General features: G+C 34.6%; 1 protein-coding gene across 4 annotated transcripts in view; it reads left to right on the forward strand.

Annotated features, from left to right (window-relative positions):
* Positions 1 to 23,354, forward strand: part of LOC149781586 (calmodulin-binding transcription activator 2-like) — a 164,885-nt gene that overhangs the window by 7,256 nt on the left and 134,275 nt on the right. The gene's annotated exons all lie outside the window — the stretch shown is intronic.

Below are 23,354 nucleotides of genomic sequence, written 5' to 3' on the forward strand. Positions count from 1 at the left end.
GTGCTGAGGCGACATTCAGTATGGCCACCCAAAACAGCCATCTTGAAAATCTGGCTGTTACTACATCTCCTGAGTGGATGGTTATATCAACGTGATGTGTTCACTGAAATACTTTTTATGATGTCAGCTCTGCCCTAATCATGCTGATCTGATGTCAAATATTGTAGCCATCTTGAAAATCATGTTATTGCTACATCTTGAATGAATGCCATATCGACATGGGTTTTTGAGTGAAAGATTTACGATGTCTAGTTGATCCTATGTGAAAATGATTCTAACCTTACATCAAATATGGCAGCCATCTTGAAAATCTTGTTATTGCTACTCCTTCTGAATAGAAAGTGATATCTTGGAAATATGAACTCTGCTCCACTCCAGATGGATATCGTTACGGATGTGGGATTTTCACTAGCATATGATACAAAGTTTGTCCTAAATGAGAAGGGTGCCTGTCATAAATCCAATATAGCTGCCGTGATGGCATAAAAATTTGTTGTCCCTTTCCCTTGAATGAATGATCAATATGATAAGGGTTTTTTCACAGTCTGAAATAAAAATGGCACCAGTCATACATCCAGTATGGCTGCCATGACAACCGTCTTAAAAATTTTGTATCTGCTCCCCCTGAATTGATGATGGATATGACATAGGGTTCTCACCAGAAGACTTCCAGTGATATTTTCTTTGTCCTAAATGAATACAGTGCTAGGCTGATGTTCACAGCAGCTAATTTGAAAGTCTTGTTACTGCTGAAAAATATCATAGATGGGGTTTCAACATTCAACAGTTAAAAACAAAGACACAGCGTTATCTTGAATTCATTGAAATTCTTTCCATACAATAGAGCATCAGTCTCTAAGTTGAGGGATGCTTGTTCCTGAGACCTATAGTTGTGACACAGCATGTGGCTCAGAGAGACACCAACATTTATAAAAGTGCATCTCTCCCTCAAATGTTGGGTACATTCCATTATTCTGGGCACATCAGCTTACTCACCTGAGAAGTTCAGGTATCCAGTATTTACATTTTATATATTGCTGCTATTAAAATGTAGTTGGGGGGGGGGTCAAAACTAATTTTAATTATACAATACTTACCTGTCACTATTGCTGAATGTGTTCCCAACACAACTTGGTGTCCTGACATGATATGGTCTATAAAAATGATTGTTCTTCACATGCTAATGCTTGGTGCAGAAGTGGGCCATGTTGTGTTGACAATTCTCCATTTTCAGGGAGGATGTATTCACATCAAAATTGACAAGGTTTTCAGCACAAAAAAGAACAAGCTATGCAGTAACAGTGAATAAATGTTGCATATTTAGTTTCACACACACACACACACACACACACACATACACACAGAGTCCTGCAATTACATTTTTTTACAATATGGTCTAGGATTGAAGATAACTCACACCAACATTTAAGACTACAGTTCATTCCCTGTTACATATTCAGTGTATGTGAATGTGCATTCACAATCTAACTTACATGTATGCTCAGGTGAGTGATGTTGTACTCACTTGGGATTCTTATTTGAAAGTTTCATAGGGTGTTTTGTTAACACTGCACAGCAAAGAACAAACCTAAAATATGAGACAGAATCTTAGGCATAAAGACATCATGCCTTTCAAATGTGTCAGCTAGATTACTAAGTGGGTGGAAAGGGTGCAAGGGACAGTTTTTTATATGCACAAATGTAATGCCTTTCAGAATGTGTTAGATTTATTGCCTCATCCACCAGAATGATATCGAACTTCATAAAAAATAAAATATACATGTGACATCCAAAATGTCCATATCTTTGGATAGCTGTAAATAAAGCAAAACAAATATATCATTCACTTGACCTGAGAAGTCATTGGCATTTCGTATTAAAAGAAGTTTCTGCAATTCATCCCTAAATCTAGACATGCATTCTTCATGTCCAAAGGTTTTTTTTTTAATACAAACTTCTGCCATTTTTTTAGCTGTTCTGTTTGCCTTGAACCCAAATGTCTATGGCTAGGGGTGGCAAGCTCTGCTTTCTAACCTACTGTTCGTATTTCACTGTCTACATACATGTGTACTGTAAAGTAACTTGTGATGTGTACATGCCTCTTATCAGCTTCTAGAACAACACAAGCCGAAAATACCTAATTGACATATATAATGCTGTCGGGCATTTCTGTGCACGTAAGGTTTCCATCTTCAATATTGAAGCAAAACGCCTACTGAATTCGACCAATTGACAAAAATAAAATACTGCAATGCTTACCATTTGAAAAGAGGCAATTGTCACCAAAATATTCTGCCCCATTTCTCATGACTCACGATATGTCAGCCTATTCTGAGCACAGCTTTGAAAAGATTTAATGTTTATCCATCAGGCTATAGAAATAAAATACATTACTTTGGACTGTTTCTGTCAGCAGTTCAGTCAAGTAATTAGGTCAGATTTATAGCTTTTTTTTGTACAAAATTCAACATAACAATGCCAATAAATGGCAAAAGATATTAAGCAACTAAACCAATCTTGTAAAAAAATTAATGAAGTTCAATGTTTTATAAAAATAAGCTAATATGTGGAAGAGAAACAACAATGAATATGATGTAATCTGTTTAAAACATATTGTTTATGGGGAAAAGTTACTAAAGAATTTAGAAACAGATTATACACTGGGAAATTTCTTGAGAATCCCGTTCTAGCGGCAAGTTGATATGTTGGGTAGCAGACGATTTTGTATATGTGGAACAATTTCTTGCAAAATTGGAAACTTGGATCAAGATGCAGAATTTTTTTAAGGTATAAATTTCCATGTTTGTTATAATGTATTTATCTGTATGAATCTAAAAGATACAGTAAAACCTGTCTTGAAAGACCACTGCTATGTGATACCACCTGTCTTGAGAGACCACATTTTCAGTGCACAAATTTATTCATTATATAGCACTGTGACCTGTTATGAGAGACCACCTGTCTTGAGAGACCATAATTTTCTGGCAAAAGAGGTGGTCTTACAAGACAGGTTCTACTGTACATGGTAAATAGGATTTTCAGGGTTACAGGTTAAAGAAGGTCATGGAGTGGGTCTTCATGTTGACATTTAGAAATCACTCTTTCATATGCATTTTGAGTCGAAATGTGGGATATTTTTGTACACTTTATGAATATAACTTTTCTTAATTAAAGTACAATCATTCTTTCTTGATACAAAATGGATTTTTGACCCAAAATAACACATGATCCAATGTTTACAGAAATGATGTATCATTGCGCAGAATTAGCTGACCTGCAGAATTGGCCGACATGGTGGTATATCCATATCTTTACATATTAAACTATAATAGCTGAAAAAGTTACATCATAGCCATAAGTGAAGAAATTTTACAGGGAGAAATTTACATAAACTTTCCCCAGCCATCTAAGTGACAAACTAAACTCTGAGTGTACTAAATTGTACAGTTCTTTCAAAGTGTCTGCTTTCCTTTTGATTAGGTGTTACCATTTTAAACATGCATTGAGCACGCAGAACTTGTCACCATCATGTAGTTTATAGTGCTTGAATGCAGCATAATAAAATATTGACTGTGCTCCTGGCAGAAGAAATAATGCTAGAAACTTGTGGAGAAAAAATCTGAAAATTAATTTTTTTTTACTTTGAATATATTAAAAACGATGTATTTTGGTCGAGTTTTTGTGTGTAAACACATAAAAATGTATTTCTTATAATTTAAACAACTTAAGATTAGTTTGCCCTGGCACTAAGTGGCAGACATTACAAAAGAATCTTTTTTTTCTAGACATTTTTACAAAATGGTATGGTTTTTCAAGACAGGTGGTCTCATGACAGGTCACAACACTTTATATTCAAAAATCTGTTCTTTGAGCACATGGTCTCTCAAGGCACTGTGATCTCATAGCAGTGGCCTTTTAAGACTGGTTTTATTGTTTTAACATTTGATGGATGTTCTGTTGTCATGTTGTGATTAGTGATAGGAATCAATCAGAATTTCAAAATTGATAAACAGTTCCACTTAACCAGCTGATAATCGATTATAATCGGTTACTGAGAGCAGATTTTAATTTTTGTTTATTATACAGCTATATCTTTGCTCAAGAATTCAAAATGTTAATAAATGTACATGAGTAATCTCTTTTAATGACATGTATACTTTAACCTGATGAAAATATTACATTTTTTCTATTGTGTTGTGTGTTTTTTTTTGTTCTACAACTTTGTTAAATGAGTGCAACTTTTTATGGTTGATCAGTTTTATGTAACTGAAATACTGTTACAATCCCCCAAAATCCTTTATGTGGTGTATCTGTAGCTTAATATATAGAAGGAGATGGTTTTCTTGTTTGTCATTATTTACAAATACTGCATAGGATTTTACATTTAAACTGAAGCAATCATAAAAATGTGTTTAAATCTACTAACTCAACAATTTAACAGCTTCATCATGTAATCATGACTTTATGTTCCTAATTAAGAAAAGTTTGTACCTATGCAATATGGTATGGTTTCTTAATTTTAAGTTGTGAAGGGAATAAATAATTCAAATCAACTTAATGGATTGGAAGTCCTATTTAGCTTACCATTTACACAGGAGCTTTACTAACCTTTGAGTTTAGCATGCAACTGAAAAAAGTAGTCTCCCTTTATGCACAACTGATTATGGAGTTTCACAGTTGAGTATCATATTAGTTTGCTCAATCAATTGATGATTCTATTGATTGATTATAATCGATAATTGGAACAGCACTAGTTGTGATGATTCTCATATTCCAAATGTTTTGGAGTATTGTAGCCTCTTAATTATGAATTTTGAATACCTTCATTGGTTACATTTGGTTGCAGTTTTAAAAAGAAAGTCATATTGTACATGGTACTGACCTATTCTCATTATAATTTGTCCATGAGACCCCATGTAGTAAATCACAATAGTGAGACTCTCTTATAATGAAGTACAGGAAACGTAGAATTTTTCACTGCTCTGACAGAACAGTGAAATATCACATCTCTACTTTATAACAAAATGGGACCCTGAGTGGCCAAGTGGTCTAAAGCGCTCATCATTATGGTTCGATGTCATCTCACCTCTGTCAGTGGGGGTTTGTGACCCAGGTTCGGCCAATGTGGGTATGTGAGAAAGCTTGCCGGTAGCTTCTCATGGGTCAGTGGTTCTTTCCAGGGTTTTCCTGAGTTCTTCCTCCACCATTTATATTTTATAAATGATATGATACCGTATAAATGTTCATAGAGATAATTTATTCAATACTTGTGTACTTAACCTGAGTAGTTCAGGACTAATATGGGAAAATATTTTCTGGCCAGCATGAACAAAATGTATTTGCTGTAAAAGCTTTCAATGACTTTATTCTAACATTTTTGTCCATTACTGTCATAAACTGCATATTCTATTGATTTAGTCACTGGTTGCCAATTTGCCGTAAAAAACGAAATATGTAAACAATGATTATCCTGATTGGATGACTGTGAAAGAAGATGGGATATTATTGGCTAATATATGCACGAGATTTCAGCAGCTGAGCCTCCTTTTCCCTACAAACCAAAGAGCATGCAAACGGTTCTGCAGCAAGTAAAAACCTTGAACAAAAAATGTGGACTCTCGTGGAATTGACAGATGAGAATATTTTCGATATCACTTTTTTAAGTAAGTAGAAATGCAGAGAAGCAATTATGAAGAATATGAAGGAAATCATTTGGTGAGAGCAAAAAGCATACCCAGCCAGGATCCTGAAAATTACGGTGAGTATCTTTATCTTGGTCATTCATGATTATTTCATTGGAAGTTATATGGATTATTGGTTTTTATATGTCATCATATTAGTTTTAACCAAACTAATGATACATGATTTTGTTCAGACCTAGTTTAAACTTGCTCTTCAAATTTTTGAAAATCATTAAACATTATCATACAACCCCCTTCGATCTCGATACCAGACACGATACTGCATCTACGATAGGAATTGAGATGTTTGATATAGTTCTCTTTTTCATGACATCACTATTTTTATGATCTGATGTAATTTGGTAATTTAAAACAAAAAAAAATAAAATAGTTGATGTGTCAAATTGTACACAATACAGGTGCAGATAACAGCGTGATGAAACCAGAAGCAGCTATACGCAACATGCAGAGTCGGAGTGGATGCTGTCATAAGGGCTTGTATCGTTGCTTACAATTGACCTGTCATACATGTACTCTATAATGACTACAAGGAAAGACACTTTTCTCCTTTCTCGCGTGACCCATTTAAGAATAAACACTGTTATTTCAAGCTACATTTCATGTGGCGTAATAAATTTGTTACCATTGTTTAGCTCAGGCATTTGACTTTGTATGCATATCCAAAGTTTGGCTTACTATCATACCTTTAATGAATGTCAGACCATTTTTCCACACAACTGCTTGACATGGCTGTGATCACACCCACTTAATATGCAAGAACAGTGTGCTGAATTGAATACTACCTTCTTATCGGCTAACTGAAAATAAGTTATAAATAAATGCAGGACGTAATTTTCTTTTAACCAATGAGAGGACAGTGTTCCATTCAGTGTGTTCTTGCATATTAAGTGGGCGTGATCACAGCCATGTCGAGCAGTAGTGTGGGAAAATGGTCTGACATTCCTTAACGGTATGATAGTAAGCCAAACTTTGGATATGCGTACAAAGTTGAATTTTATTCTTTAACGGGTTGTGCAAGAAAGGAGAAAAGTGTCCTCCCTTGTAGTTATTATATAGTACATGTATGACAGGTCAACTGTAAGCAATGATACGAGCCCCTGTGGATGCTATAGGACTCATGGTACTAATTCAGTTCCCGTAGTAAACCTATGCAAACATCATGATATTAAAAATTAAATAACATTTTTTAGTGCTCATGATCAAACCTATATTTATCAGTATAGATGAAACCTGGATGTCAGCTTTACTGTAGAGGAAAGGATCTGACCCATGGCATTTTATGGACCTGCATGTGTTTGAAACATGTGCTTTCAATTCTACACCAAAGAGACAGTTGCTAATTTTAGTAATGAGTGTTCCAAACTCAAGACTGTTCAAGAACAGAAATTCCATCAATAAAACAATGTTTCTATTTTTTTTCCACTTACAACTAGGATAAGCTCTCAAAAGATTCTTTTTGCTAAAACATAATTTACACTATTAACCAATCCTGGTCAGCCAAACCCATATATATATTCTATTTTATGTTCACCCATTTCTGGGCTGGTTGCCATTTTTCCATATCGTTAGTACTGTGTCTCCATTAGTGTCATACTAAGGGCCTATACCACACAAGTCTGACTTTTTATCAATAGAAAATGGCGAAAATGTTTGAAAGCACGAAATAACCGTTATCTGTACTAAAAGTGTGTGTATATATATATATATATATATATATATATATATATATATATATATATATATATATATGTTATTTAGTGTAACAATCTTGTCCAAAAATTTTGTCATCTTTTATTGATTAAAACATATGACATCTGTGACTATACCTGTGGCAGGCCCGAAGTGGCCAAGTGGTCTAAAGTGCTCACTGTTCCGAATCACTGCCATCTCACCTCTGTCTGCATGGGTTCGAATCTAAGGCTCGGCTAACGTGGATACGTGAGAAAGTTTTCCAGTAGTTTCTCTTGGGTTGGTGGTTCTTCCAAGGGTTTTCCAGGGATCTGAATCCTCCAACAGTTATACTGGCCTGTCCTGTGCTGTTGTTGTTGTTGTTGTTGTAGGGTTTAAGGCCATTTTTCAGCACATGATAGGCTATACATGGCGGCCAGTATTAATGGTGGAGGAAGAACCCGGGAAATCCCCGGAAAGAACCACTGACCCTTGAGAAGCTACTGGCAAGCTTTCTCACATACCCACATTGGCCGAACCCGAGACTCGAACCCACGCAGACAGAGGTGAGATGGCAGTGATCGGTAACGGAGAGCGCTTTAGACCACTCAGCCACTCGGGGCCCCTATCCTGTGCTGAGAAAAGGCATTAGACCCTACAACAACAACAACAACAACAACAACTATACCTATGGCTAGTCAGCTTCAGTTAAAATACAACTAGTGACAAAATTCTCCAATAATATAAATGCTCAGTAAGTTGTGTATTAAGTGTAAGGGATTAAATAATTTTGAAATGGATTATAATTGTTCCAGTAAATAAAGTGGGGTACAAAAATAATGTGCTAAACACTGAAGACAATGATGATCAGGGGTTATCTGTAATAAGCTTTATCTTTCTTTCAGATCAAACAGCAGAAAAGTAAAATTATTAGAGGATGAAGTTTGCAAGTTAAGGAGGAACATTTGAAAACTGGAGGATTGGCCAAGATGGAAGAGACATTAAGTAGTGACTGCTGCAGCAATGTTAAAGATCCAAACAGTAATTGGATGGAACAGTTTAAGTTGTAGATGGAGACATTCAATAGTGACAATGGGCAGGATTTGATTAAATTATAGGTCCTGAACATCTTCACAATAGAGTTATCAGACAGGTCAGTCTCTGGGGAAAAGATTGGTCAAGTCAGAGAAATCCCAGTGGAAAGACAGCCCCATGACGATGAAATATGCTTCAACAGTTGATTGAACACAACTGCCCCAATATCTCTTTAAAAATTTTCAAAGAAAAATTACAGAAAGTGTTGCTAAGAATAAAAAAAAATGAATATCACTTGTCATTTACATGTTCTTTGGTGCATATTAGAAATTTATCTGAAATTAAATACAGTTATTAAGATAATATGTTGCATTTTCTACTGTTTTAAAACCCCCACATCTAAGGTTATTTTACGATTCAGGATGAAATGGGTATTTGTGAGTTTGTCAGATAATCAAATACTTTTTTTATAGGAACTCTTCATGAAGTCATGAGTTATTCATGAGAAACTTTGTTCATCATAGAGCATGAATATGTTCTTGCTCTTCATGAATGATGATGACTCAATTTGTGAACTTTTATGAACTGTTCAAGAATTCAGTTCATGAATATTTCATGAACTGTTCAATAACAGTTTGTGAAGTTTTGGTTCATGAATTCGTAATTTCATGAACTGACCATTTTCAGTTCATGCACATTCATGAATAGTCCATGAACCTTTTGATGAACTTTCATGAATGGTTCATGAACAGTTCATGCCAGTTCATGAATTATTCATGCTCATTTCTTTATGAAAGTATCCAGAAGGTATAGTACTTAAAACATTTTTGTATGATGGACTTCATACCATTATTGATGTGTTTATATTGGGTTTATTTCATTAGTACAAGTGTTAGAGACTTAAATTTTGAAAGCAACTTTAAATATTTTTCTAAATGAAGATTTATACAGGAAGTAAAATTGAAGACATTTTTCTTAAAAATCTTAATTTCTCAAGTAACATATGCAGCAGAAGAAGGAGTTTAGTATCAGACTTGTACAAATTGCACTGAACAATGCTACAATTTTAGTATGTGTATTTTGATTTGTTATAAATTCTTTATTAATATTTCAGAGCAAGATTATTGATTTTGCTCTCTCTGCATTGGTGTGTGTCTTATGCTCGGCCAGTAGCTTTCCGTGGGTCAGTGGTTCTTACCCAGGGTTTCTCTGACGGTCTTCCTCCACCAGTAATACTATAGGTGGCCATGTATAGCCTATCATGTGCTGAAAAATGATGCTAAACCCACAACAGCAACAACAGAAATATTATTATTGATCTTTATTAACCACACTGAGGTACTGACTATTTAATTTTCTATTAGGTGGGGAGTCCTGGGATTTTCTTTTCAACCTGGCCAATTTTGTTGACTGCCAGCAAAATAAACAAAATATGAATATTCACATGGCATAAATGACAGTTGAGTACAAATAACATAATTTGTTTTGGTGTAAAGGCTGGGTCCTATCGCAATAAAATTCCACTACTATGTTTACCAAGTGGTCTATAAAGTATGATATATCCATAAATTCCTTAGAACGTAGGAAGTTTTTACTTTACTTTGTTGAACCTCAGAAAGAAGTTACCGTATATACTCTCTCATAAGATGAGTCCAACTGCAAACTGCACAGACCCAGTGTTACAAGTCCATGCTCTTAAAATATGGCTATTAAAATATGTAACAGAAAAGAGTGAAGACAACAAGCTTTGTAAAATTTAACAAATATTTTATTTCCCTAGTCTAAGAATACAAAGCAAAAAATGAGAAAAAAGAACTTAAGGTTTTACAATATAAATCCATATTGTAATCCAAGAATTAAATACATGAGTCCTATCAATGTAAAGTTCTAAGTGAATCTCAGTTCAAATCCCGATGAAATTCAAGATGGAAGGCGATAACGTCTGTAATAGTCAGCATTGTACTGATGTATCAAGAGGTTCTTGTTGAATCCCAGAAAATATTATTCCAGTTTTTAATTCCGTATAAATTCTAGTAAACATTTTTGTGCAAGAATTATCATAGTACTTTTGTTTTTCCAGGGAAAACAATCACTTGAATTCGATTGTTTGAAGAAAATAAAATTCATCCCAAACTGGTCACAGCATAATACAACTTAACATATCAGGTGTTAAGGCAAGGCTGATCAGCTTTTGTTAGAACATCAGTTATACACCTAATTAAGATGAAAAACAGATTCCTGGATTGTGGTCAAAATTTCACCCTTTGGAAAAAAATAGAAGTTTGTTTACCAATTGACATATGCCTAATGACACATTGTCCATGTATGACTTTGACTCAACTTAATGATTGTTACTCTGAGAAAGATGATAAAAAAATAAAGTTGTTTACCAAAACTATCACTGATTTTGGAACAAGGTCATCAGCTAGTTAAAATGTTTCAATTCTGGACAATGTCAAATCCAGTAAACAATGTTATAATACAGTAGCATGTAATGGAATAATTTTTTTTTTAAAAAAACAATTTAATTAAATATACATAACACTTACTCCCCCATAAAAGAAAAAGAAAGATTTATATAATAAAGCTTTCATTTTACCTTAGGTGAATTAAACATTTTCGTTTATAAAAAAGGTAACATAAGAAGAAATCTTATGAATGATAGAAAGTATACATGGAATAATATATTTCTATACATGGGGAAGTTCATCTGCTATTATATTGTTTTTTCCCATGATGTGCGTGATGTCAGTATTATATTCCTGTAACAACAAACTCCACCTTCACAGTCTCTAATTTTTGTTCTTCATCTTGTCGATGAAAGTAAGGGGGTTTGATCACTAAATACAGTAATTGGAGAATGTGCTGAACTAATATAAACTTCAAAGTGTTGCAATGCCAGTATCAAAGCCAAACATTCCTTCTTGATTGCAGAATAATTTCTCTGGTGCTTATTTAATTTCTTAGAAAAATAGCACACTGGATGATAAAAACCATTTTTATCTTCTTGAATCAATACTGCTCCAACCCCATCATCACTTGCATCAACAGACAGTTTAAATGAGTGGCTGAAATTAGGAGCTGTAAGAACTGGTGCACTCTTAAGTATGGCTCTTGACTTATCAAAAGCCTCCTGACATTTTTCCATCCAATGAAACTTGGTTTTCTTGCTCAATAAATTTGCCAGGGGTGCAACAATTATGGAAAAATTGGGAGAAAATTTCCGATAGTATACATCCATACCCAAAAATCGCATCAGTTGCTTTTTACTGATAGACACTGGGAATTCAGAAATAGCCTTGACCTTAGCATCGATAAGTTTCACTTGTCCATTTCCTATGATATGTCCTAGAAATATTACACAAGCACAACAAAACTCACTTCTGGATAAATTGATTGTCAAACTTGCATCAGTGAGTCTGTCAAAGAATTTCCGATTGTCGCTAAATATTCTTTCCAGGTGTCATTGTAGAAGATGAAATCATTGATGTAAGCACCACAATTATCTAGACCAGAAGTAATCATGTTCATTAAATGTTGAAAAGTACTTGGCAAACCCTTCATCTCAAACGACATCACTTTATATAGATAAAGTCCATCTTGAGTCATGATTGCCGAAATTTTCTTTGCCCTTTCTGTTAGTGGATTTTGCCAAAATCCTTTCAGAGGGTCAAATTTGGTAACATACTCTGCATTTCCAATTTTATCAACGCAGTCATCGATTCATGTTAATGGAAATGAATCTATTTTAGTCACACTGTTCACCTTTCTATATTGAGTGCACCTGCGGAAAGTATTATCTGGTTTCAGAACAAGTATACATGGTGAACTCTAGTCAAATTGAGTAAAATAATGTATCACTTAAGTGTTAGTTTTAATATTCCTCAAAAGAATTACCTCTGGGAATCTTGTTGATGCACACATTATGGTCAACAAGTATGGGGTACCTAACTTGGTCTTAGGTAAGGGGCCAACACAGTCTACCGTGGTTTGTCAAATGCAGGAGTAGATTGTAGATGAGCCTTAGGTATCATCTGATTATGTTTTTCTACCATTTGACAAGTATGACAAGATCTACATTATTTACAAACATCACTTTTGGTTTTTGACCAATAGAAGTGAGTCAAGGTCTTGTGATAAGTCTTATCAATCCCTAAATGACCAGCCAAAAGGAGTTTCATGGGCCAGACTAAGAATTTCCTGTTTATATGGTTTTGTAACTACAGTTTGATAGTTCACTGACCACTCATCACCAGCAAATACCTTGGGAGGTCTTCATTGTCTCATAAAAATTCCATTTTTAATGAAATAACAGACAGGATCTTCAGTGGCTTCAGTTTCACTAATGGCCCTTTGAAACAAACAGGGAATGAGTCTTTAAAAGAGGATCACTGTGATCAATTCCTTTTGATTGATCCAAACAAGGAGAGAAAGTGACCTCATCAAAAACCTGACTAGTACATGTGTCAGCTAAAGGAATACTTTCGTTATCAACATCATTCTCAAGAGCTTTCTTTGTCATAGCTCCGGTAACTGCACAAGCTGGGAATAAATCAGGGAATTCTTTTTCAATTGGATCGACTTTCTGATTTAAAGAAGGCTTGACAGTTACAAGTGGATTAACCTTGTCTCTAACTAGGTCGTTGCCTAGTAATAAATGAATGACGTCAATGGGTAAAACAGACACTGTGCCAACTGTCATGGGTCCTGAAACTAAGTCTGATGACAGATTTGCACAATGGAGAGGAACATTAACAAAGCCACACTCTACTTCCTGAATAAGAACACTCTCATTAGAAGAAGACCTATCACAAAAAGGCAAAGTACCTGACAATAAAAGACTCCGAGAAACTCCTGTGTCCCTTAAATTTTTAATAGGGAAAGGCTTGGCCAAATCACCCAAGAGTGATATAGAACCCTTTGTAATGAATGGTTCATAATTCTCCATAATAAAATCAGACTGGGGTTTATTAGACCCAACAAATATATTGCTTTCAATACATGACCATGACCTTGACTTCTTAGAAATAAGACCATTTGGAATAAGTCTGTCTTGATTCTGATGCCTATTTTTCAATTTGTAGCAATCAGAAATAATGTCCTTTCTTCTTGCAATAGGTACACGTTGGAAGAGACAATGATCTCTGGTCAAGCTTATCTGAAGCTTGATTTTTAGAAGTTGTGCCAGTTTGAGATTTAGAAGGGCTTGTATTAGGCTGAAATACTTTTCTGCTAAAAGTTTGCTCAGTGGAAGTCTAAGCGCCTACAAAGAAACCTTATGAGCTAAAGCATACTTGTCAGTAGCACAAGCAGCATTTTCCAAGGTTTCGATCACCTGCTCCTAAAGATAAATCATAATGTCTGAGACTTTTGTAATCTTTATTAACCTTTCTAAAAGAGCACCACCTATCAAATTGTCATGCTTTTTCCCATGCAAATTTGACATAAGTCTGGTCAGCTTCTTTTTTATACTTTCAGAATTTTTGCCAATTGGCCTCAGAGACTAACTCATAACCCATCAAGATATAGTCCTTAACTACATCATAGTCAGCACTCTGTTCTAGTGACAATGAATTGCAGTAATAGAGTCCAGTATGCTCTTGGCTGCTTAAAACTCTCAGCAATTCTTTCAAAACTAAACTAGACAAAATATCTGTCTACTTCTTCCAGAAAAGGAGGTACTAACTTGATATTTATTAAAACATCAAAAGTAGGGGAGTGTTTTCCCTTTGCCAGCTCTAATTCTTTTAACCGAATATGAAATTCCCTTTCACCCTTCTCTGATTGTAAATGTGTTTGCTCTTTTTGCAACTCCATTCGTCGAACTTCATCTCTTTCTGAAACTGCATTTGTCTTTCATCTATCTCTTTCTGAAACTGCATTGTCTTACTTTCATCTCTCTTTCCATTTGTACCTTTTCAATCTGAAACTGAACCTGTCTTATCTCTAATTCCAATTTTTTTAGCTGTACTTACATTTTCAAAATTTCCAACCACTCCCGAGTAAAATTTAAAAAAATCTCTACTTTTGATGATATTTTAGAAAAAGCTTGACAATTTCACTAAAAATTTCAAAAACTAGGGTAATTCAAATTTCAAATAAACAAAGTTTTCTGAAATATTTTAGGCAAATATCAAAAATCCCAGACAAGCCCACGATTCTTATGTTACATTTTTAGGCTTTAATAAACAGTGACAAAAGAAAGAGTGAAAACAACAAGCTTTGAAAAATTTAATAAAAAATTTATTTCTCTGGAAAAACACTGTAAAAATGAAAAAAGTAAGAATTTATGGTTTTAAGAATAAAACCCAAAAGTAATCGAAGAATAATCCATGAATTAAATTTTAGAAGTCCTAGTAATGAAATGTTCTAGGGAAATTTGAGTTCGATTCCCTTCGAAAAATCCAAAATAGAAGGCGATGGCCTATACTGTAGTCAGTATTGTGCTGTTGTTCTTTGTTGATTCACAAACAATAATATTCTGGTGTTTAAATTTCCTAATAAAATTAAGAGAAATGCCTTTGTCCAAGAATTCTGTGTGAGCACTCAAATATTTCCAGGAAAAAGAATTACTCTTCTAGAATCCAAATACTTTGAATAAAAATTAAAATATAACTCCAAACTGGTCACAAACACACACTTTCCAGTGTAAAAGCCCAACCGAGAAAAATCTCTATAAACAAAGGTTATACAGTAACTTGAGATGCAAAATAGATTCCCGGGTGAGGTTCACACGATCAGATTCTAGAATGTTTTAGAAGATATCTACAAGTCTAATGGCATGTAGTCCAGTACAGCCTGGATTTCACTATTATCACTCACACATTAAAAATGAATTTAAAAAAAAGTTGTTTACTTGATTCTCGATCAAGGCCAGGAATTAGGTCAAAAATAGAAACATTGTTTCTATTTTAGTATTTTTAGACGTCCATGAAAAGAGTCAGGTCAAACTGAATTTTCTGGAAAATATAAAATTCGTAGCAAACAAAATTACATTACTTTGACATGAAATTAAAATAAAAAGATTTTAAAACTTACAAACAATTAAATTAAATCAAATATAAATTAAATCAAATATATGTAACACTCACTCATCTACCGATATATTGTAATGGCAGATTAGAGTCTGTATTTTTTTCAGATGGACCTGACTTGTATGTGTGATTATATGGTACAAGTCATTAAATAATTCCAATACATACTGTACTGTCTGTATGTGCAATTCATGTAAAACATTTACACACACACTCAGACACACACACACAAACACACACACAAACAAGCACACAGAGCTCAGAAGAGGGGAGAATTGTTGTATTGATTTTTTTCCTATAATAAGACAAAATATGAAGCCTGGCAGCCATCAAGAATAGATTATACCTTCCTATAGCTAAGTAAAGCAGTGTGCTGACAGCAGAGCATGCAAGCTTGCTTCAGTGTTATTGATTAATACAGCAAGAGATAATGGTACACACTGGCTGAAATGACAGTTATGTTTACCAATAGAAGTGATTTTGGCAGAGTTCAGTCTCTGGTTTCTCTTGGTTGGATTTGCAGATAGCTGTAGATCTAAAGCCACACATGACTGTTCCTAATTCATTGGACAGCTGGCAGAGTTATATAAGTTTGCAAAGGTATGGTTTGTGTAAGATCCTGAATGGTTACATGCCCGGAATTAAAATTCTTTTGCAATTGATGTTTGTAACATCAAGCAGATAGTGTATAGTCAACAGTTTCGGTTCATGATAATTTCAGGACTAAACAAAGTGAATACAATTACATCAAGAAGAATACACAGTACTGCATGTCCAAATGCCATTATGGTTTTCAGTGACTTAGGGTGTAAAACAAGATGCCTGTGCCATTGATTCATATTACAGTAAGAATCCCTGGAACAATACATACTGATACACATAAATATTAAGGAGGCAGCTGAGTAATAGTTTTTTGTGGTTGTTGAAGATTAAAAGTAACCTTATAAGGTAAGTCTGGTTTTGTTCACCTTCTGTATCAATGTATCAGAATGACAACATTATCAATGACTTATTCCACCCCTATCAGTAAATGTATTTTATCCATCTGTTAATATCTTAAGATTGTTAGTGAGATAGTAACTGCATGGTGGCTGAAAGATAATTATATTTAAATGGGATTACATTATATGTAGGATTATTTCTCTGTTTTCTTTTTAACACATGGAAGATGACTGGCAGAAAAATTATTTCTTTGTTTACTTTGTATATGGTACATGAACGCACATAAGTTATATATATATATAGAGAAAAGAGAGAGAGAGAGAGAGAGGGAGAGAGACAGACATACAGAGAGAGAGAGAGAGAGAGAGAGAGAGAGAGAATTATATATATATATATATATATATATATATATATATATATATATATATATATATATATATATATATATATGTGTGTGTGTGTGTGTGTGTGTGTGTGTGTTCAAACTATAGTATTGCATAAGGCCAATAAGTCATCAAAATGTATGATTTTATCACTTGAGCTAGGTACCGAGCTTCTCATTGATCAAGAATACCTATTGTTTTGATAGAGCTCTAAGTAAGCAAATTATAAAGTATTAAAGACTGTCACAATGATTACTTAAAGTACAGAATGGGACAAGGAATTAATGCAAGTACTAAAGTCAGTGAATGTGACAAGGACTAATGGTCTGATATAAGTGCAGTTGCTCAAGTCACTGAATATGACAAGCTAATGTGACTCAGGTACCTGACAAATTGCAAGGAATTTATATGTATTAATCTTATTGCTAACAACTGTCTGGATTCTAAACATAATTCACGCACAATGTTAGTCATTTAAATCAACTTGTTTGTCCACTTTTAATTGTGGAAAAAAAAATTAGTTCCACAAGAAATTTTTGTGATTATTTCCACATTTAACTGAACCGGTAATCAAGGTTTGGCTGTTTACTTCATCTTCAGCACTTCTGATGTTATGTTCATACTGAGTTTGAAGACAGGCATGGAAAATAACACCTACATTCATTTGATTTTTCATTTAAATAATTAGTTCAGTGTTTACATGATGCAACTAACTGCTCTGGTGGCCTAGTGGTTAGAGCATCCGCCCCAGTGCTAGACATCACTATAAACTGTCACACTGCAGAATCGTAGCGATATGACTGAAATTTTTTTAAAGCTACGTTAAAAATCCAAACCACACACACACACACACACACATGCATGATGCAGCTTTTCTTGAAGTGGGGTGACAAAGTGAATAACAAAGTAGACAAAGAAAACAGGACTGATTTGGTACCTTTGTTAACATCGTAGAATATTAGAATTATATTGAGATAGAATTAAATGAATAGTCAAATAGGAAAATTTGGTAATTGTTTCGAGCTCTAGAATTTATAAATGGCTGGAAACGACTTATGATACCATTGATGATATTATTCAGAATATTTCCTCAGCATCTGATGCTGGAGTTAGGCATTACAGGCTTTAAGAATGCATAAGCAAATTAAACAATCTCACTGCCTATATCCCAGATATAAAGGTTGGCTTCAAATGAAAACTATATATTTTGTAAGCACCTGTGTAATAAATTTGAAGAAAACACCACTATCTTGATATGCAGCAGTTATTTCAGATCTAATGTATTGTGTACCGTGGAAATTCTTGTTGAATAAGAATATGTGATAAAACTTTAACAGTGAATTAGTGTCAGAGTGAAGTACCAGTATGAATTATATTTGCTGCAAAAACTTAAAGGAACATATTGTGAATGTCCATAGTTGTGACTGATGTAATAAACAAAAAATAAGTTAGGATTCAAAAACTCGTAGGTAGAACCCCCAGAAAGTTCGAAGGGCACCATAAATTTAGGGTGACAGGAGTTGAATTTCTTCTCACCCATCTTGTGGTAAATCTTCACATACTAACTGCCGAGTCAACAATGGCTCTTTTTTGACTGTAAGAAGAAAATTGTATGACATTTGTCCATCAATGGTTGCTTCTTTCCACTCTCAGGTCCATATTTTTTTTTATTAGATTTTGATCAAACTTGGAATGTGTGCTTATATCATCAAGCTCTTAGGTGAATTGCATAATGAGTGAGATCCATTTATGTTATTGAAGTGATCTTGTATCAGATTGGTTGAGCTTGATATTATTATTATGGAGGCCACATTTTTTTATCTCTGTTTGGTCAAACTTGTGATAAGCTTATATCATTAAAATCTCAGATGAGTCCAATAATGAGGGACATATGCTGCAATGAAATGGTCTTGTATATGATGGGCTAAGCTTGTTACAACTCTGAAGGCCAAATTTTGTAAATTGATTTTGGTCAAATTTTAAACAGGAGTCGATATCACCAAGTTGTTGAACAAGTTCGAAAAAGAATGAGATCCATGCATATGTCAGTGTGTCACAGGTAATCTTGCTGTGATTCGCTGATGTTACCACTCTGAAGCCATATTTCTGAACTGATTAAACTTGGAATATATACTTATGTCATCAAGAACTAGGACATGTTAAGTAATGAGTGAGGTACATGCTTATTAATGAGGTGATGCTGCATTTGTTTTGCTCAACGTGTTACCACTCTAGAAGCCATATTTCTGATTTACTTTTGATCAAACTTGAAATATGGGCTAGACATGTATGCTCAAGATCTTTTATGGGTTCAGCAATAAGAGAGATGCATGCATATTAATGATGTAATCTTGCATCTGATTGGTTGAACATAATACTGCTCTCATCTGTGATGAAAATTGGAACATACTGTATATATTCACTGTCCAACTGTTCGACTGAGCAACCTGCACAGATGCAGATCTGTCATTGCATAATGTGCTGGTAGATCTGGGTCTATACACTTTGTTAGTAGTAATCAGTTGAACAAACAAGACCATGATATGCAGGCAAATTATGCTATAGCAGATCAGGATCTGTATTATTTACAATTTGACTGACTTGTAAGTGAATATATATGGTTTGCTTCTTTGATCAAGCAGTCAAAGGAGTTTGATTAACAGAGATCCATGCTTACTAATTAAACATGATCTGCCATCAGATTGGCAAACTTGATGCCACTCTTGAAGCCAGAATTCTCATTTGCCTGATCATATTTAGAATATGGACCTGTATCTTCAAAATCCTGGAAAAGTTTGATAATGAGTCAGATCAATACAGGTTAATCTAGCATCTGATCTTCGACGACTTCTATTTTGAGCATGAGCCTAGTCATATTGATTGTAACTTTATTTTGAAAAACTTTTATTAGGTCAGAGCAAAATAGGTAAAATGAGCATGATATAAAATTTAGGAGGTACACAAGTTTACATAAGTTATATTCTTGCACTGCTACATAAGCCATCCTACTGAAGAGGTTTGCAGTCAAGTTATATTAGCTGGGTGAGCAACATTAGGTCAGTTTGGGCCTCTTGCTGTTTTACACTTTTTAAACAAATGTCATATAATAATATGTAACACTAATGTGCTGACAGATCTGAGTGTGTGCAGTTAGGAATAATCAGTAGAACAAACAATGTAGACCCCGATCTACAGGCATATTATGCTACTGCTGATCAGGATCTTTGTTGCTTGCAGCTTGACTCTACTTATTGCCAAGTGTATGTGGTACTTGAATAAACACTTTTATCATAGATTAGAATTTAAGGACGCTTTGCTTAGCACAATAAAGAATTCCGGGAAGGGTGGTGCCGTTAACACATTAACCCCTGGAAGTTTTTGTCATTTTCGCCTGAAATTAGAGTAGGAAACACATTTTGAAAGCTAATGCATCTGAAAACACCAAATCCCAGGTGATCTTACAAAAATATCCTGCCTAGTTGTGTAAGAAGCATCATTTTTCATTCGCTGTTTGGCTCTCGCATGAGCAGAAGGGTAAAAGTTTGAGTTCTTTTTAGTTTTTTTGCTAAATGGACCCATTATTTTTGTATCAACACCACTCTTTATTCCAAATGCCCATATTATCCTATTTTTTGCAAAGGTTCATCTGTCTGTTTCCAGTTCATACCAGTTTGCCTTAGATGTTAGACCAAAAAGTCTAAAATCCAGACACAAAATTTGATCCCGACCACGGGCCAATTTTGGATAGAAAAAAAAAATTGATTCCAAAAATTGAGGTTTTTCCCTCTGTATTTTGTAGTGCAACTAGAAATTCCAGATTATTTGGTATCATTGTAGAGTTACATCGGTCTACCTTTCTATAAGACCACTCACTATAGCCTATCATGCATAACCATGATGCTACAGAGTGCTGCTACCTCCTGCCACGTTAACTCGTCGCTTGGGGTTAATGTGTTAAGTTAAAATTAACTTAACATTTCAGTGTTTAAAATCACCAACTTGGAGCAGATATTTCTTTTGAAGCCAAAATTATCTTATAATCATCATTGTGCCATGGTTTGCATAGCTGTTTTATGCTTGATTATGTACTTAATTGATTGCCTTCTGACAATTTAAGTTTGTGCAAACAGTTTCTTTTCATCCTTAAAGCTTATTCAGTGTTTGAACTGCTGTGATTTTGCAGCACTTAAAATCATACTGAAAATTTGATGGCTAAATTAACAAGGAAACTACTGTTGACCTGCCAACAAATTTCTGCTCTTGTGATATTGTATGGCAGCATTATGAATATTTTCAGGCTGTTCTGCAGCTTTGAAAGGTTGTCAGTATACCATTATTGAGTTTTCAAAACTTTAGGTTTTGATCACGTTATCTCTTCCTCTGTTAAGTAATGATGGTATTGAGTGATATGTCTTTGCTATCTTTGCCTTTTCCATTGCTCTTATTCTCTGTGTAATGGACATCTTTTGGCATTCAAATTGTTAATCACTGCAAGAGTATTTTAATTTGCAGTTACAATATATACTCACTTATAAGTCGAGTCACACTGCAAGCAACAAACATCCTCATTATAATAGCATACTGCACCTGCAGATCAGCATATGTGTTGTTTGTTCTAACATGCTGCACAGACCCAAATCTGCTGGCACATTATGTGCTGGCAGATCTGGGTCTGTGTAGTTTGCAGTTGGACATGTCTTGTAAGAGAGTAGAGATGGTATATTAAACCTGCAGAAATTATAAATTATTTTGTTTAGCCAATGAGATTAGTTGTAGTTTTTCAGATTAATGGACAAGAATCAGCATGTCATAAATTTTTAGATAAAACAAACTTGAAAGTACCCAGCAATGGTTGCAAAGAGAGTTCATGTTGAAACAGATATCCCATTTAATTACACCTACTGATCTGCATGTGAGAATATTGTCCAGTGATTAAACCCACTGTATTGAGCTGTAAGTTCCAGTAGGTATCACTGTACCAATTATTTTTCCATAGACCTCAGTGCTAATGTTTTGTAAAATAAATACACTTTCTATCCTACATCAACATGTATGTTACACTGTCATACTGAGAACAATGTTAGATTGTCAGTTTGACATGGACAAAACCAGGTACTCCATTTCATTTCAGAGAGATAACTTTGCTGGAACTAGACAGGTAAGGGTTATCTAGTCACATTACAGACACATTTTCAGCCATGTGTACCACATTTTAAAAAAATCATAAAAAATACAAAATATGATCTAGGTATGAATTAACATAATCCCACATGTTGCCTAAAGGGTTCTTTTTGTAAACCTAACAGAAAGTGGAACTCTTACTTAAATGCACCAAACACAGCTAAGTGTTGTATATTTGTGAATACAATGTTTCCTACACCTGAAGCTCCAAATCACACACACACATTTCTAATTACCCTTTATATGCACCATTTACATCTATTGATCAAGAACCTTCATATTATATCCTCACTGTATCATCATTGTGTTTTTGTACTTTTATGGCTCTTTGGCAATAAACGTTTTCAAGACATACATTTTTATTGTATAACTGTTGTTTTGGGCACTGCATAGCCTTACACCGCTGGTGTGCCATAAAACCCACAATCAACCAACCTGTGTGGAATTTTAAGTACTTACTATGGGAGTACTTGATTATATTTTTGCCTTGAGTCCTTATTTCTACCCTTTTTTCTTGTTCCGGCATTTCCCCTGTTCATCAGTTTTGGTGTGTGTGTGATTAGGATTTTTAACGTAGCTTTAACAATTTTTCAGTCATATCACTATGATGTCTGCAGTGTGGCAATTTATAGTGATGTCTAGCACTGGGGCATCTGATACTGACACAGACATGTAACATGTTGTCCCACCCAGTGACATTATCATGACACCAGGCCGACCAGTTCTAACACAAACCTCTTAATGCTGAGCTCCAAGGGAGGCAGCTGTTAGTACCATTGTTGTAAGTCTTTGGTATGACTCAGCTGGAGGTCGAACCCACAACCTTCCACATCCAAGGCGGACGCTCTAACCACTAGGCCACCGGAGCAGGAATTAATAATTAATAGTACTTGCATAGGCAGTGCCCTTAATTGTTTTCTTCATGAATTGTGGAAATTAATTACTAAGTACATGCTTACTGAGTTGAAATAATTTTATAGCAGAGCATATTGTTGAATATGTACTTGATAAAGCGGCACTAATTTTGATTTTTGCATACTTTGAACAGATATTCATTCAAGCAGCACATATATACACATGTAGCTGGAAGGGAGTATGACCCCCTTATTATCAAATAAATTTGAGAACATTAGGGAACCAGACCCGATACCCCAACTAGTATCAATATTAGGTAGCTCAACCACCAATTAAAAAATGAAATCAAATTCAATTTTTATTCAAAACATATAAAAGCTATTATTTGATTGGACTAATGGGGGTGTCTTCTCAAAGGCAACCAGTTTATATAGCTGGAAACTTGTAAGGGGCTTACATATACAGAGACATTGCAGAGTTTGGATAAATACACAGTGAAAGTATTTACATCATCTGATACATGGGGAACATCATTGCTCCTGCAAGTGTTAATA

The sequence above is a fragment of the Sinohyriopsis cumingii genome, chromosome 15 (assembly GCF_028554795.1).
Source record: "Sinohyriopsis cumingii isolate HCF-2022 chromosome 15, ASM2855479v2, whole genome shotgun sequence".
Classification (NCBI taxonomy): domain Eukaryota; kingdom Metazoa; phylum Mollusca; class Bivalvia; order Unionida; family Unionidae; genus Sinohyriopsis; species Sinohyriopsis cumingii.